At 36.7% G+C, this 13474-nt stretch overlaps 1 pseudogene; it reads right to left on the bottom strand.

The window, feature by feature from the left end:
* Nucleotides 1-1846: 1846 nt before the first annotated feature.
* LOC113041384 (excitatory amino acid transporter 5-like) overlaps nucleotides 1847-13474 on the bottom strand; it is a 46158-nt pseudogene continuing 34530 nt past the window's right edge.

The following is a 13474-nucleotide window of genomic DNA, read 5'->3' as shown; positions in this document are numbered from 1 at the left end:
GTGTGTGGACAGGGCCTCAGTTCAGAGTAGGGTCTAAAACAGTTCTATAGGAACTATCAGTGTATGATTGGCCGAACGCATACGAAACACAATGTAAAAGTTAAAAATACTTTTTTTAACAAACATGGAACTCAACGATAAAGGCATTTACCTGTTGTCTGCAGCATTGTGTTCGTTTCTTAGTCTCGATGATATGTGACACTGCAAGTTGTCTTAGGAGATTTAGCAGATTTCAGTCACATATATTGTGCGTTTACATTACATCTCTGTTAAGAAACCCACAGCACACAACGAAAAACAGCTCAGATCACGACATCGATCCTCCATTCACTAGTTGTTGACGTTTGTAAATGCTGCACAGTCGCTGTCGGCCGTTTCAGAGTTCCTGCTGCCGGTGCAAATTCAAGCAGGAAAATGGCCCATGGGAGAAATTGGTTTTCTAGGAACTCAACCATGCTTTATTATTAAGAAAGCCCCTTATGTATTTTTGCCGGATTGCCATCATCTGGTGAAAAAAGAGTTAAGTTTTCATATCTGAAAGAAATATAAAATAAACTTCAGTCACTCACCAATGGAGCCTCTGCAGTGAATGGGTGCCATCAGAGTCCAAACAGCTGATAAAAACATCCCAATAATCCACAAGTAATCCACTCCAGTCCATAAATTAGCATCTTGTGAAGGGAAAAGTTGTGTGTTTGTAAGACAAGGCATTTGTAACTTCAAAATGCTGCTCTCATCTTAGTGATAAAGTTGTCTCAACGGAATCAGCAGAGAATATCAAGCACTGTTTACAAGCAGAAAAGTTATGAATGAATATGTGGGTGGATTTTGATGTGAGAGGAGGACAACAGGGGAAGGACTTTTTCACTAGAAAATACATTATCATGAGTAACAGACTCGTATTTCGGCCAGAAGTAATGGGTTGAACGATAAAAACATTTATATTTACATTTGCATTTAGTCATTTTGCAGACGCTATCCAAATCTATCCATAACCTGTGGTTTTCGTACAACTGAGGGGTAGATAAAGCGATTCTTCTTAAACAGGCACAGGAAGTGCTTGTATGGCAATAACACGTTTTAGACATTGTTCAAATAAGTACAAGCTAGAAAAAAGAAATAATAAATAGAGATTTTTTTTTTTTTTTAACGATGAAGCCAAGTAGTTTCGAAAGAGCTGAGATTTCAGCTGTCGCTTGAAAATTATTAAGGATTCAGCATTGCGGATAAGGGTGGGAAGATCATTCCACCAGCCAGGAATGGTGAATGGGAATGTTCTGGAAAGTGATTTTGAGCCTCTCTGTTATGGCACCATGAGGCATCGCTCACTAGTGGATCTCAGACTTCTGGAGGGGATGAAGATTCGTAATAAAGAGTGGAAGTAGGCGAGCATGCAAACATCAATGTCTTGAACTTAATGCGAGCCGCAACCGGAAGCCACTGCAAGGAGATAAAGAGAGGTGTAACATGGGCTCTTTTGGGTTAATTGAAGACCATTAGTGCCACTGCATTCTGAATCATTTAGAGGTTTGATTGTGATTGATGGAAGTCCAGCCAGAAGATCATTGCAGTAGTCCAGTCAAGAAGGGCCTGGAGAAGAAGTTGTACAGCATGCTCAATTAGATAGGGCCTGATCTTTCTGATGTTGTGCAATGCAAACCTGGAAAAAAAAACTGCTGGACTGGAGTTATGTGGATTATTGTGATGTTTTTATCAGCTGTTTGGACTCTCATTCTGACGGCACCCATTCACTGCAGATGATATATTGGTGAGCATCTTGGATGGACTGAGGGTGTACATTTTAAGCAGATTTTCATTTTTGGGTGTACTATTCTTTAATGTGAACAAAGGTTGATGCAAGTTCAACAGGATGTGCTTTTGATGAGTCAGTACAATATATAACTTGCTTTGTTTTAGTAATCGGGCAAAGTATGTTTCTGCCCTAATTTAGCATGATACATCACAGAAGAATAGTTCAGTAGTTTAAAATGACAGTCAAAATTGATCTTCACATACACCTGCAAGCTTTAAAATATTTTACATGGCCTGCTTAAAAATACAAGACATAAGATATAAAATTGTATATAAATGATGAGAAAAAAATAACAATAAAAAACACATTAGAGTACATATTTATGTTGTATTTACAGTTCAATTGTGATTTTGACAGTCTAGCATTACGCTACAGGATATGTTTAATTCTCAAGGCCTTGAATGCATCGCGCTACGACCCAAAGAAACCAGCTGGCTTTGTGTTGTGGACCTTGACCTGGTTTCTCATCCCATCCCGGCATTATCTAACACACTGAATGGGTCAACCGGGATGTGCTGCCAAGAATGGCATTACTGGTTTAGTGGCCCATGTGAGCAGGGTCAGACCATGTGTTGGTTGTTAGAGAAAAACTGCAAAGGAAGTCATTCATGTCCCGTAGTCCATTCCTATATTTTGTTTGATCAATTTCAGTCTGCGATTTCAACGGTCGCTATACGTTAGTCTCCAGACCATTCATGTCGATGGCACAATGGTCCTTGTCTCTGTGTTTCAGGTGTCGTGGTGGTACGGGCGGCTTTTTCCGATCGGGCGGCGGCGGACGAACCCCTTCCTCCAGCTGCATGAGACGGGCCACATCTGGAGGGATGTGCTCAGGTTTGCCCCCTGGTGGCGGGGACTGGAAACTACCATTGTTCTGCTGACAGTTCGGCAAACCCTGGTTAGTCATGGGCTTTGTTTCGCAGACGAGAGGGACCTACAGAGAAACAGGGAAATGCTGATTCAGTATTTATTTTTATGCACCATTTAACTCAAATCTCTGACTCAAGTCAGCCTACCAGAGTGGTGTTGTGGTGACACAAAGCTAATATAAATAGTAGCTGAAAAACTTGGAAAAGTTGCCTCAGCAATAACTGAAATACGTTTAAGTAAAAATGCTCCTGTTTTGCATGTATTATGAACATGAGATCTTGTGCAACAATTTCAAACTGAAAAATTAAACATTCCTTTTAGATTAATGACATCAGCAATATACAATATATACATTTAAGGTGTGATGTAGAAGAACGCAGATATTATATTTTATATCTATTTGGGGAAGGAATCAAGGTTTCTCTACAGGACCGTCAGATTAGCGTTGTTATCATTAACAACAAAAATATTTAAGAGCATTCTTGTTAATTTAAATAAAATATAAATATTAGATAATCAAAGTGCTAAAATTACTAATGGCAATAAAAATAAAAGTGGAGAACAAATGACTAAAATATACTAAAAATTTAATTTACACAAAAAAAGTAATTTTATATATATATATATATATATATATATATATATATAAAAGCACATGAAATTATAAAAGAAATAAGCTAAAATAATAAAAATCTAATGAAAAACATACATAAAGAAGTAGATAAATAATACTTAAACAGCAAAGAATTGCTGTATTGCTTATATTACAGTCTTTTAATACACAATAAACAAACATGCTTCACATCTTTTGGTGGTGTGGTGAATGGGTTAAATCTCAGATCATGTAATAAAGATTCAAGCTCTGTAATGAGGAATCAATAAGCTATCATTATTTTACTCTTGAGCTAATTTGTCCAGTAAGTGTCCTACAAGTGGCTCTTAGTTAAATCTGTCTTCTGAATGACCACTTAATTATCAAGAGAGGAGAAATAAGATTGTCACAGAAGCACTCACATGTCCTGAAGAAACGGTAAAACAACATATGGTGTGCATAAGCCTTCAAGACAAATATGTTTTCCAAGCCATTTTTCCATAAATCGGAAGCCTATGTGTCTATATTGGATCCATCTGTAATTATCTACATTCTTTTTTTCTTATGAAACAATGTTTTTCCACCTTGTCGTGACTATCCGGTCTCTCTGTTTGTCGATATCTGCTTGTAATAGTCACGATCTCTCCTCTCGTCACTAAGTTTGTCCTGATTTACAAAACCTCAGTATCCTTGAGATGTCTTTGTTATTTCAGCAAGGTATAAATTAAATGACCTGTCCTTTTTGTCAAGGAAAATACATTGAAACCCACTCTCAGATTTCTGTGTTTCAGGGAATTGTTGTTTTCCATTCAAATGTCCATATGCCTTTATTCATCTGTGTAAAAACTGTCGGAAATTACGTTTACACTTATGTCTTCATGAGACGCTGACAAAGACATGAAATGTCATTCATTGTGATCCGTGACCATGCAACTTGTAATTTTTGATTTGAATAAATTAAGTGAAATTTCTTTGTAGGGTTTGAAAACAGCACTTCACAAACCCCACCGAGAAGACACGATGCTAGGGAAAAAACTCCTTTAGATGATAAAGAAATAATCTCGCGAGGACCAAATTCAGTCTTTGTGTTTGTGTAAATATATGCAGGTGTAGTGCATTTAAGTAGTGACTTAGAAATAGTACAGATATTTCTTTTAAATAAACGTATTTACTATTTTAAACAATACTAATTAAAAAAAAACATTTTGGACACTACTATAGTTATACAATTTATCCTAATTTAAATAAAGCAGATTATTAGTCAACTTGTCAGTTGTATTCTCTCTCAGGTAACTCACCCCATCTCCTTCTTTAATGAAGTCTTTTCTGCAGATATGGGCCATGATTCCTGTGGCCAGAGCATCTCCCATCACATTGACCATGGTGCGGAATCGGTCTCTGAAGAGGTGAGGACAGATCAACAGAATTAACTTCATGCATTTTAAAAACAATGGTGGATAAAACAAAGTCAGGATAAATACAAATGATGGCAAATGTACAACCAAGCCCAAGAGTGATTGATTATTTGTCTTTGTGTCAGACAGATTTATTTTTTATTTTTTGAAAACTCTGATTGGTGTGACACCAGTAAACTCTTTTTTATGATAATAGTGACCATTCGTCACTTCCTGTTGAGTTGATTTCCTGTCTGAAAGGCCATTCACACAGAGCATGATATTGCATTTACAGTACAAGCGCAGCATACAGGGCGGCATAATAAAAAAATGCGAGGGCTTGTGAAAAGTTGAACTTCTTGTACCTCATACAGCATTTTAAATATAAAGCATTCTTGCAGCTAAAGAGGGCAATTCCCAGTTACATTTTTAAATAGAAAAACAATGGAAAAAAAGCACAGTAGAATGCCAAAAACATACTGTGTGTGACCAGCCTCCAACTGTGCATTGACAAAAAGTGGTGTCTACCTAAATGTCAAGATATCAAAATATCAAGCACATGTCTATACTTACAGCGCCCAATCAACAGCGATAATGAGAGTGATGTCATCAGTTGGCAGTCCGACGGATGTCAACACTATCACCATGGTGACCAGGCCGGCCTGTGGGATCCCAGCTGCACCGATGCTCGCTGCTGTCGCTGTAATACTGGAAAACATGGTCAGTTAATCATTACACAGCAAGCAAAACGTTATGAAGGACAAGCAACACTGTCGCAGTAAAGCTTTTTCTTTAAAAAGCTAATTTAGGTTGGCAAATCTGGATATAATAGCACTAATTGCATGCAAATTTAATGAATGACTGAGAACCAGCCTTTGTGCAAACAGTAATTACAAACAAAATCAAACACAGAATGAGCACCTGCACACAACATTCTCTTGCATGAATGCTTTCATGCATATGCAACTCATGCACCCTCGCAGGTGTAACATCAGTCAGCTTGTTCGGGGTTTAATGCACGCTGCTTCACTGATGAATAACGTATATCAATGTCACACTTTGATCTGCACACAATTTATAATGCAAAGGGAAGAATAAAAGATACTCTGACCTTCTCTAGTGAAGTAATGAGTCTCTAATGAGAAACACTGTTTGGTATTTTAGGTAGATCGGTGCAAAAGAGCCACTGACAGCGAAGCTTAAATGTAGTGACATAATAGTTTTGAGCGACGTTATTTTAAGAACAACATCTACAGTAATTTGTTACTCATTATAAGAGATCACTAATTACGGAAAGTGTCGAATCACAACATTAGGGTGATTGTGACCTCTTAATTGGGCGGTGCAATAAAGGCACGTCTCCATTGCACTGCTTCTGTGGACAGTGTAAAAGCTGTGGACTGTTACTCATGCATGAAAATAAATAATAATTATATTGAGTGATTGCAGTAGTAAGAGTAGTGCAATAAATGTGCATCAATGCTTACATGCAATAAGTATATGCTGCTATTACACTGATTACAGAATAAAGACTGTAACCTGTTTATATAGGAGTAGCAATGAGTGCATGCTGCTTGCTACGCTTATTTGTGCTAAATTAATTCTGTAACCTGCTAATTGAAACACTGCAATAAATGCATTCTGCTGTTGTACACAGGTGGGCATAGTCAGTTCTGTAACCTGTTAACATAAGTGTCTCAATAAATGCACGCTGTTATCGCACTGCATGCATGTGCAGTAATTTCTTTATCCTGTCAATAGTTTTTTGTTAGAAATACAGTACATGCTGCTATTGCAATGCTTACGTATGCTGTGTAAATTCCGTGACCTGATAAAAGAAGCACTGCAATAAATGCATGCTGCTATTACACTGCATAAGTGTGCAAAATCAATTCTGTAACCTGGTAATATAGGTGTTGCATTAAATGCATTCTGCTATTGCTCTTCTTACGTGTGTAGACTGAATTCTGTGACCTGTTAATATAGGTGTCACAATAAATGCATGCTGCTATTGCACTGCATAAATATACAGTAAACTCTATATCCTGTTAATATAATTACAGCAATAAATGCATGCTGCTATTGCCCTGATTAAACATCACAAGCATCCCAACACTGGCAACAGAGCATATGAAAGCTAAATATGAGAGAGAGAGAGAGAGAGATGACTGATGGGAAGACTTGGGAAGGCACAATTGAAAATTGCATAATAATCCAGTGGTAAAACAGCCATGTGACAGCGGTGTTTATCCCTGTAACAGCGCTGCCCAAATGCTCTCTTGCCCTCCGTCCCTGTCTATATCTCTACACCCTCCATTTCTTCATCTGACCTTCCATTCGAAAAATTGCAAGGTCTTTGTATCACTCTGTGATGTAGTGCACATAGTGAACTCTGAAGTATCCACATCTACTTATGCGCTTGATGTTGCTTTTAGTTCAGACGGGCTGACAGGAACATTTATGATTCTGTAGCATTCCAGACCTGACGACACAAAAGCTCTGAGATAACGCTGCATGGCATATAATCTCATGAACACATCTGTGCAGTGGCGGATGTCTTGTGCATGCATAAATACACCCCACATGAGCATGTGCACGCTCACATGGATGGAGGAAATGTGAAGTGATCTGAAAAAAACATAATAATAATAATAATTTGAATAGTAAAGAATTTAAGAATGGTTCAACATGTTTTACATTGCATTATATTGTATTATATTATATTATGTTATGTTATGTTATATTAATTATATTTAGACCTTTTACATTTCTTATGCAGGACTAGATAATGCATACTGTGAGTTTGTCACATTCAGCATTTTGCAGGGAACTTGCATCAAGCTTGACAAATGTCTTCAAACAATGGGTGAGTAGTTCAACAGCATATATTGCGTCATGAAATGTTTCTGTTTTGCATAACAATTAAAAAAAATTGACACTCTGCTGTTTGGTAGCATTCTGCTTAAACAAGTAGAGTGAATATTTTAACCTGTTAATTAAGGCGACAAAATAAGTACACCCTACATGCAAGTGCGAACAAAGGAATGGTATTACCATATTCTAATCTGCAGATGCATAGACTAATTACTTGTGTTATGTGTTATTTGTTTCACTAAGTTTATTCGTGTTAATATGTGATTTACACAAGATGCAGTGGAAAAGTAAAACAGGGCATTTAACACCTGCAAACACTAGATCATTAGATAACAGAATGCATGGCAGAAACACTTTCCTTTTGTTTTTAATGAGAATGTTTCCGTTAAGGTCGTTAGATGTGTCTGTAGCGCATCTATTCTGATGCATCAATGCAAAGATGGATCTTAAGAGGTCTTGAGTTCTTTTCATGTGGATTTCAACAGCATCTCTTTTTACTGTAGCTCGGAATCAGCACAGCATGAAACTCTGGTGTTGATTATTTATATATTATAAGATAAAATAATGTAAAACATTTCAAAAGTTATTTGGTTTTAATTTTGATTATTAGAGCTTACAGCTCGTGAAAAAAAAAAAAAAAATCCAGTATCTCAAAAATACTAAATAATTTAGATAAAAGATTTAAAAAACAGAAAAGTTCAAGTATTTACATTTATGCACTAAAAATGTTAAATCAAACATAAATTAACATGCCTATCTAAACCTGTCTCATATGGTCAATATATGAGCATTTCATTTTGTTTGCACCAAAAAACTAAACAAAGAGATCGATTGTTTTTACAAACTAACATTATTTTTTCAAACTTAATCATTCAGACTCATTGTTTAATACCTGATAGTGATGATTTGGCCGAAGTCAAGCTCGTAGTTGTTGACCTGGGCGATAAAAATGGCTGCCACAGCTTCATACAGCGCAGTGCCGTCCATGTTGATGGTGGCTCCCACGGGCAGCACGAAGCGAATGATCCTCCGGTCGATGTGATTGTTCTCCAGCAGGCACTTGAAGGTGATAGGCAGAGTGGCAGAACTGCAAATGAATAAAAAGATCTCAGTTTTACCCAAATATCAAAGGCTACAAGCAAAAACTCAAACATTTCTTATCATATTCAAACACTTCCAGATTTCATCTACATGTTTGTTTGTTCAATATTATTTCCAGAACACTAACAGAATCCGTAACACATTAATCCCATGTGAGAAAATCCATATATTAGTCAGTGTAAGAAATGCTAATGAAGATGTTGAGCAAATTCTGCGTGATATTTCACCAACTGTTACAGCAGTTTCTCTTTAATACAAAAAAGACTTCTATTCATACTGGATGCAAACACTGAAATGATGCGACTACTGCAAGAAAGACTGAAGTAAGACATTGTGTTATGAATAAATTACAGATGAGTGTTGTGCTGTGGAGCTTTATTTTCAAGACCCTCACACACACACACACACACACACACACACACTATTATGCTTGTGTGTATCTGCATTTTTGTTTTAAGTGGATGCAGTGGACAAAAGCATAAGACATTTTTATGAAATTCATCATGATGAGAGCCTGTGCAATATTTATTTAGTTTTCTCTCTTCCATTTCTCTCTCTATAATGTATTTTCCTGTGTCAGGAACCGTGGGATGGGAGAAAACATGTTGTTTGTCACATCAGTATGAGTGGAAAATAAAAGAAATGTCTTGCAATTTAAATATATTTTTAGCCAGCTCGCTTAGTTACTTGCACAAAGGCAAGAAACTGAACAGGATGGAAATAGTGAGCTGAAGTTTTTAATATTTATCTTCAAAGGTTTGGGGTCAGTAAGATTTTATTATTATAATTATTATTGACTGATTGATCAAAGTAACAATAACTATCAAATTCAAGTTTATTTTTTTTTAAATTTCAAATAAATACTGTTCTTTTGAACTTTCTATTCATCAAAGAATCCTAAAGGAATTGTATCACAATTTCCACCAAAACATGAAGCAGCACAACCATTTTTAACATTGATAAAAATCAGTTTCTTGAGCATCAAATCAGCATATTAAAATGATTTCAGAAGGATCACTTGACACTGAAGATCGGAGTAATGATGCCAATACAGTTACTTTAAATTATAATACTATTTCACAGTTTTACTGTTTTTACTGTATTTTTTGATCCGATAAATGCAGCCTTAGTTTCAAAAGCATTAAACATTTTTAACATTAGTGTGTGTGTGTGTGTGTGTGTGTGGGCATGTTTTTGTGACATATCAGGACACAACTCTGTATAATGACATGGGTATGACACAGGTATTACAAGGAGAGGGTGACTTATGAGGACATGACCCATGTCCCCATTTTTCAAAACGCTTATAAATCATACAGAATGAGGTTTTTTTTAAGAAAGTAAAAATACACAAAGTTTCCTGTGAGGGTTAGGGTTAGGTGTAGGGTTGGTGAAGGGCCATAGAATATACAGTTTGTACAGTATAAAAACCATTACACCTATGGGATGAACCCACTTTTCACAAAAACAAACCTGTGCGTGTGTGTATTTTCTAAAATGTTGATATCAATTAAACCAGAAAAAAAAAATCCATCAAATTTGTTTCCACCAAAACTGACGTAACTTCTTGGAGGATGATGATGAAACTAACAGGATGAGTATGAAACGGTGTTTGCGTGTGTTGTACCTGGAGGACGTGGCCAGAGAGATGAGCAGGGCCTGCAGGATTCCTCGGATGTAGACGATGGGGCTCTTCTTGGTGATGAAGAAGTACATGCTGGGCAGGATGAAGAGGCCGTGCAGAATCAGGCCCATCACCACAGTGATGGCGTAAAAGCCCAGCTTCTTCCCCATCGCAGACGGGTCGCTCATCTCCAGGATCTTACCAGCCACCAGAAACACGATGCCAAATGGGAAGTACCTGCACAGTAAAGTAGCTGTAAGTATATTCACAAAATATCCTCTAATTCTATATTACTATTAACTATTAAAGCATACTATATCATTATTGATACACATTTCTGAGGCCTAAATGATCAGCTTGATCAAACTGTTGCTGAAAAACCTGTTTCACAGAATCTACTTCACGCCTTCTGTCTTATGATTGATAGTTTATGCATTTTTAGCAAGCAAAAGGCCTTTTTGTGTAATTATAACTTCAGCGTATGCTTCTTTTTGCCTGTAAAATCTTTACTGATTTTAATAAAGCAAATGTAAGTTTTATATTGTTAGTAATATTTCAAGTCCAACACTTACTGAAGCAACTTAGGTTTACTTGATTATCCAGACATCATATTTTAGAAAAATCAGTGAATATCAAATATGTTAATCATCATTGTATTGCAGTGCATTATATGTTTAGATCATAAAGCATTTAACTATCATCTCACTAAGATGTATCATTGGCAGATGTAGAGTGATGACTGGTGTATACAGTATATCATTTTATGTAAATATCTTGCTGATTTACAATAACAGCTTTCAGAATTACGTCTTACTGCAGTTTCATATTTTTTTGTTTTGACTTCTGAATAAAACTTATTTTTTTATCAATTTTCAATTTATTGTACTGCATGAGTTGTAAAAGTCTGAAGTATCTTTTAAAATATATATTTTTAAATGTTTTGTTTGGTTAAGTATAAAAATACAAAATAAATAAATATTATTTATAAAAATTTATTATTTTTATAAATACAAATTAATTTTTCAAGTTTTAGATTAAGTAGATATTGTTTTAGCATTCTTTTTTTATGAGATAAATTAATAAATAATAATTTTTTATTGTATACAACTCATTAAAATTTTATACAATTTAAATGAATATTTATTTTAGAATAAACTAAATGATTTATTAATTTAGCTCATTTCAATATAGTCTTACCAAATGACAATAGCGACGATTTTCAGCACTGCTTCATTGAGACTTTGGCAGAAGTTCACCAGAGCACTGCCGTTAGGACCCATCCTGCCCAACATTATGCCTGTGCAAAATAAAGCATCAATATGCAAATATGAGATATGATATGAAACGATTTACACATTTATCATCCAGTTCGTTTGTTGTCTCTGTGCCAGTGTTCTCACCCATGGTGGCAGAGAAGATGACGATCCCCAGGACGTTCATGCCCTCGCTGGTGCCGGGAAGCGTCCGCATTACCACGTCAGGAGGTGGTGTCAGATCCAGCTGGGAAGTTCTGGATGTCCGTCCCGTTATCATCCTGAATCCCGTAGATTAGAGCGCGCCGAGTGGTGGTTTCTGTCAGACTGGTGGCCACTGTCGTCTTGGGAGTCTTCATTATGGGGACACTGTTGGTACGATACTACAGAGAAGAAACACTAAATGAATCTGTAATGAATTAAAATTTGCTGTACTCACACTCTGTCCATCCTAGATGTAGATGAGTTTGTTTCTTCATCAGATTTGGAGAAACGTTGCATTACATCACTTGCTGACCAATGGATGTGAATGGGTGCCGTCGGAATGAGACTCCAAACAGCTGATAAAAACATCACAATAATCCAAAAGTAATCCACACCACTCCAGTCCATCAGTTAATATCTTGTGAAGTGAAAATGTATGTGTTTGTAAGAAACCAGTGGTGGACGAAGTACACAAATCAAGTACTTGAGTAAAAGTACAGATACGTATAATAAAATATTACTCCAGTAAAAATAAAAGTACTCCTTTTTCAATTTTACTCAAGTGAAAGTATAAAGTACTAAATTTTTTATGTACTTAAGTACTGATGAGAGTAATGTTAACTGTGAAGCTTACACTGTGATGTACCTGAGAGAAAACAGAGATGACCATTTGATTTTCTCCAGTAAGAACAAAGTATTTTAAAGTTTGTGGTTTTACAGAACATCACAGTTATATATGACATGATAATAAGGCCTGAAGATTTTAAGGAAAATATAATTATATTTTCATAATGATTTTTTCCTTCTCAAACCTTGTCTGTGGTGTAAAAACACCACTGGCCAAACAGGGTGCATCTCTTCCCCTCTTTGATAATTACTAGTTACCATGTTCTGAACATCACATCCTTTCTTTTCTCCCCAGATGTAATCTATATATATATATATATATATATATAGGTGGTTGAATAAAAATATTTGGACATTATTTATAAAAACTACCTCAAGTTAGAACCAGCAAGTTTGTTAGCTAGACAGTTAGCATCAGCTAACAATATTTACTTATTTTCAGTACGGTTATGAATAATGTCCTTAATAACAATGGATGAAAAGTTTAGAGCTCTACTGATGATTAAGTCTAGAGTGTGTCCACCTTTGTGTGTGGGTCCATGCACATGCTGAATCGACAAGTAAAAAAAAGCCTCAAGTCCAAATATTCATTTATCACCAATTAACTGTTTGACAAACACTTCCTGCTTCGATGTCCAGATCCGAATTTAAAAAAATATCAAACATGCTCCGATGTCCCGATCTGAATCAACCGAGTCGCGAACAGGCTCCGAAGTGCCGATCTGAATCAACCGAGTCGCGAACAGGCTCCGAAGTGCCGATCTGAATCAACCGAGTCGCGAACAGGCTCCGAAGTGCCGATCTGAATCAACCGAGTCGCGAACAGGCTCCGAAGTGCCGGAATTGCCGATCTGAATCAACCGAGTGGCAAACAGGCTCCGAAGTGCCGATCTGAATCAACCAAGTCGCGAACAGGCTCCGAAGTCCCGATCTGAATCAACCGAGTCGCGAACAGGCTCCGAAGTCCCGATCTGAATCAACCGAGTCGCGAACAGGCTCCGAAGTGCCGATCTGAATCAACAGAGTCGCGAACAGGCTCCGAAGTGCCGATCTGAATCAACCGAGTCGCGAACAGGCTCCGAAGTGCCGATCTGAATCAACCGAGTCGCGAACAGGCTCCGA

This window comes from Carassius auratus, chromosome 23 (genome assembly GCF_003368295.1).
Source record: "Carassius auratus strain Wakin chromosome 23, ASM336829v1, whole genome shotgun sequence".
In the NCBI taxonomy this organism is placed as follows: Eukaryota; Metazoa; Chordata; class Actinopteri; order Cypriniformes; family Cyprinidae; genus Carassius; species Carassius auratus.
This window is presented reverse-complemented; position numbering and strand designations above follow the sequence as displayed.